At 36.8% G+C, this 5,327-nt stretch overlaps 1 pseudogene; it reads left to right on the top strand.

Moving 5' to 3' along the window:
* Positions 1-1,130: 1,130 nt before the first annotated feature.
* On the top strand, positions 1,131-4,041 carry LOC145813093 (chalcone synthase pseudogene; annotated as a pseudogene).
* The last annotated feature ends 1,286 nt before the right edge of the window (positions 4,042-5,327 follow it).

Here is a 5,327-nt window from a genome sequence, read left to right as displayed (position 1 = left end):
AGAAAACAATTAGAAAGATTTTTAAGATGTTTAACATTTGCCTCTGATTTTATAAAAGACTTAGCCAAAATAAGAAAACCTTTACAAAAGAAACTAAAAAATGATGAGAGTTGGACTTGGAACTCAGCCGACTCCACCTTAGTAAAAATTTTAAAAGAAAAATGAAAAGATTTACCTACCCTAACTCTTCCTAATGAAAATGATGAGCTAGTACTAGAAATTGATGCAAGTAACAATCACTAGAGCGCAAGTTTGAAAATAAAAGAAAATAATTAATTATGTAGATATTGTAGTGGAAGTTTTAATCAAGCTAAATGTAATTATTCTACCATGGAAAGAGAATTATTAACCATAGTAAAAGAAATAGAAAAAATTTTAATATTTTTGGCACCAAAACTGTTTTTAATAAGAACTGATTGCAAAGGCCAACTAGGTTTCATAAATAAGAATTTATCTAACATGCAGGTGCAAGGGAGGCTTTTACGATGGCAACTTTGGTTAAAACAATTTACGTTTGATAGAGAACATATTAATGGTAATAAAAGCAGTTTAGCAGATACTCTAACTCGAGAACTTGCAGATGGCATCCACATTCACAAGACTTACACCGCCAGAGAAGGAAACACTCCTAGTAGAAACTCAAGAAGTGCTGGACTTGGTGACACAAGACAGTGCTGAAATTATCCAAAAAAAATGCAGGCTGCAGGAAAGAACCGTTCTATGAACAAGCTTATTAGAACAACCCATTTAGTAGCAAAAACCTTTTTAAGATTAGAAATATTATATTCATTTCTTCAACTCCTTGCTGACCTCCAAGATAAAATAATAAAAAAATGTACATTTCTTAAATTATTTCTGAAATGGTATGAAGAATGTGTCACCTATCTGGGAACTCAGTGACGCTACTTCAACAAACGAACTACATTGTATAGTTATAGAATGTTAAAAATTTTAGTCAATCCAGATAAACTCATCAGCCCAAAAGATCCTTTGGTTCAAATGTGGAAATTAGGAATAATCAATACATTCAACGTTCCACCTCACCCACAGAGTACTATGTTCACTCAACTCACCAAATTCCAACAATTCATGTTCAAAAGAATTTATAAAGTCTTGAAGAATATCCAAGCATGGCACCCATCACATTTACAACTGCCCAAATAGAGGTAAAGGATGAACGTCTAAAGGTAGCTCATTATCTGATAAAAGTCAAAAACAAGATGTAATCCCCTACAAATGTGATTGGTTCCAAGATTGGGACGAACCTTTTATATTAGATCCAACAGAAGCAAGGGCGAGAGGATTTTCCTAATATCTCACGAAACTACAGAATTAGCAAGGGTTGGATTCAAATTAGTTCATTATAGAAGAACAACATTTGTCATAACACTATCCTTGGCAGAAAAATTAATTGTTCCAGGATTGCCTTGTGAATCATTATATGATTATTTGGAACGAGTAGAATCAGGGACATATTTATCTAAAAAAGATGTAAAATTCTGGAGAAATATCTTATGGAACAAGATCTAGAAGGATGGGATGAGATGTTTGAAGAGTATGATGAGAACTAGGTGATGAAGGGGTGTGGAATCTAGAAAATGCAATAGGTTGAAAAAACCATGGGCAATTTGGCAAACCATGGGCTAAAGACTACACTTCCATGTGACTACCCCACCAAGTGTCTCTTGTTAATAAATAAATCAGCATGTAGCCATGCCACCTGCTTGTTTGTCTCTTGTTTGTCTTCTAGTAACAATAAAATATAATATATAAAATATTATATAGAATAGGTTGAAATCCGGACTTAAAAGTCCACAAGGTACCTATATAAAGGCCTTAAGGGAGAAAAAAAGGGGACAGATTACTTAGAGTATACTTGACACTAAGAAAGAAGTCTGGTTCTCAGGCCTTCTTAGAGCAAACAATACTCTAGCAATCCAACAGTCTACAAACACCCCTTTCCTTGTAAATCTTTGTTTAATAAATAGAAAAGTTTTTCATTTTTAGAAGAGAGTGTGTTATTACTGTATATCAAGTTGTTGATCTTAGGTCTCCTTCATAACCAAAGAAGTAGTTTCTGAAGTTACGGTCTGAGGTAGGAAATGAAACAGATCTGTGTTGAGCTTGATCTAAGAAAGGAAAGGTTGAGGGTAGCAACCTCTGTAAACTGAAAGCTTGCCAACGCTAAAGCCCTATGCCTCCAAAACAAAAAATTTATAATAATAATAATTTTCCACATCATCAAGCCACATCATTTGAGCCAAGTTGAACCACAAAAATTAGGACTGTCTAACATCACTCTATTTTTAAATGTTTACCTGATTCTTTGCTATTTGTGTACTGTTTTGCTAGTTTCTTTTTTCTTGGGGAAATTATAATTTATTAGTGTAAGTTTAAAAGACAATTTTTTAAATTAATGGTAAATTTTAAAAGGGAAATCCTAGGTGCCTTGAATTGAGCTGCCTCGAATGCGACGAATTTCTGTTCACTGGTCGACCAGCCAGACAACCGGGTGAAACACTTGTCTACCGCAGTTGTCACCTTGTCGATCGCGGCTCTCAGCCTTTTTGCCGGATGACCGACCGAACAACAAGCAAAATGAAATTCGAGCCATTCGAGGCAAACTCAAATTCAAGGTACGTAGCATTACTCATTTTAAAAATATTAAGAATTAAACTTTTTTATTATGAATATATATATATATATATGTTTGTATTTTATGACTCCCTCCGTCCCAAAATAATGGTCCCTTTTGGGAAATCTAGTTTTTTTTTGGTAGTACAATTATTGCACTTTAAAAAAATTGATTTTCTAAAATTACCCTTTGATAGAATATTTTTTGGAGAATATCAATGTCATAATTGTACTTTTTATGTTGTTGATGAATTTAGAAGAAGGGCAAAATAGGAAATTTATATTATTTTTGTACTTGATTTTTGAAAATGGCCTAATATTTTGGGATAATAAAAAATAAAATAAGAAACTAATATTTTAAGACAGATAGAGTAGTGCATTACGTACATACAAGCAACAAATCAATGATTAGAAAGCAACACATGCACCTAAGTGAAAAAATTGTAGAGGAGAATCCAAACATATGCGGTCACAAGGCATGATCCTTGGATGCCTGGCAAGACATAGAAACACCAAAACTGGGTGCAAAAGCAGCCTCAAGCTATGTTTGGTTTTGATTTTTTTGGGTTAAAAAAGGACAAAAAATAAAATTGATTACATAAGTCAATAAGATAAAATATCACACTTAAACCATAATTATTATATTTTTTCTCTCACAGAAGTCAAAAAAACCAAAAACAAAAACCAAACGAGACTAAAAAAATTAAACTAAAATAACCAAAAAACCAGATTATTTTAGCTCTTCCAGACCAAGACTCAACTGCAATTAAACACTGAGGCCAACCCATTTCAAGTATCACCCACCTCCTCTTCATGATGAACAGCTCTAGTTGCTTTGTCAGCGCTTCCATGCCAAGGATCTTGCCGAGAACAATGCCGGTGCACGGGTTCTCGTTGTCCGCTCTGAAAACTTTGTTGTTTCATTCCGCGGGCCATCTTCCACCAGTTGGGACTCTCTTTTTGGTGATGATTATTGGCGCAGACCCTGATACCTCCACAGAACGTCCGCTTTTTGAAATTGTGTCAGCACCGAGGGTACGATTGAAGTCCATTTATGTGAAATAGGCCTCATTTTGCAGCTGTCAAATACTGTGCCTAATATGATAGCAGATAACATTGACAAGTGCTTGGTTAAAGCGTTTGGTCCAATCGGTGTTAGCGGCGATTGGAACTCGCTATTTCTAAAATTCTAGACCAGATTTAACAAAAATTGGGTTTAAAAAAGGACAAGCTGAGAGCCAGTCGGCATGTGCTTAGTGAGCACGGGAACATGTCAAGTGCAATTATGATGTTCGTTTTGGAAGAAATGAGGAAGAAAAGGCCATTACCAGTGAAGGTTGCAAGTGGGGTGTGTTGCTGGGGTTCGAACCTGGACTCACTATCGACACTTTTGTGCTGCACTGTTAGGATTAAGGCACACCAGAAATCAATCACACACAGAAAAAAGACAAGAAATTTACGTGGTTCGGCAATAGCCTACGTCCACGGGAGAGGTATCCACTATAGAATTTTTCCTAGAGGGAGTTTACAACACTCACACCTCACTCTCTCTCTATAGCACTCTCACTCACATATTACACTCCCTGTGTTTCCTTCTCTTTCTAATGAACTAACTCAGCTCACCTCTTTCCATTTTATACACAAACGGGAGAGCCAAACTCAACCTCTGCTTGCCAATCTCTGCTTGCCAACAACCAACTACCAAAGTTAATGGCAAGCCACCCTAGGTTTGAAAAACTTCAGCAAGTTTGTAGCCTCCATACTTGACTTCCATAGCCAAGTTCACATTGGTGTGGATACTCAACAATTCTCCCCCTCCACACCTATAGGGAGTAGGATCCTTACTAGAAGTCCATCTCTACAATATCCCTGCATACTTCGAGTTTGTCTCTCAAGACCACCTTTGTAAGCATGTCAGCTAGATTCTTATCTGTGTGGATCTTGACCAGTTCCAATAACTATTTTTTCATCACTTCACGTATCCAATGATACCAAACATCGATATGCTTTGTGAGAGAATGGTACATAGAATTCTTGCTCAGGTCTATGTCACTCTAGTTATCACAGTGTACCATGAACTTTTCCTACTTTAGTCCCAGTTCTTGGAGAAACCACTTTAAGCACAACATTGCTTTCCCAGCTTCTGCTGCGGCAATATACTCTGCTTCGGTTATGGATAAAGAAACATACTTCTGCAGCTTGGACTGCCAAGACACAGCTCCCCCTACTAAAGAAAATAGAAATCCTAATGTAGATTTCCTTCCATCAAGATCGCCTGCCATATCTGAATCAATATAGCCTTCCAAGGCTGGTTTAGCTCTTCCAAAACATAAACATATCTTTGAAGTTCCCTTCAAGTACCGAAGAATCTATTTGACTGCCTCTCAATGCTCCTTTCCTGGATTTGCGGTGAATCTGCTCACAACGCCAACTGCTTGAGCTATATCTGGCCGGGTACACACCATTGCATACATCAAACTTCCTACTGCAGAGGAATAGGAGTTGCCTCCATTTCTTTCTTTTCAGAGCTGGTCGTGGGACACGAACACTTTGTCACCTTGAAATGGTTGGTCAGTGGTGTGCTGACTGGCTTGGCATCTTTCATGTTAAACCTTTCAATCACCCATTCAACATATTTCTCTTGTGACAACCATATCATCTTAGCTTTCCTATCACGAACAATCTTCATGCCC

This window comes from Camellia sinensis, chromosome 1 (genome assembly GCF_055761805.1).
Source record: "Camellia sinensis isolate YWXY chromosome 1, ASM5576180v1, whole genome shotgun sequence".
Lineage (NCBI taxonomy): Eukaryota > Viridiplantae > Streptophyta > Magnoliopsida > Ericales > Theaceae > Camellia > Camellia sinensis.
This window is presented reverse-complemented; position numbering and strand designations above follow the sequence as displayed.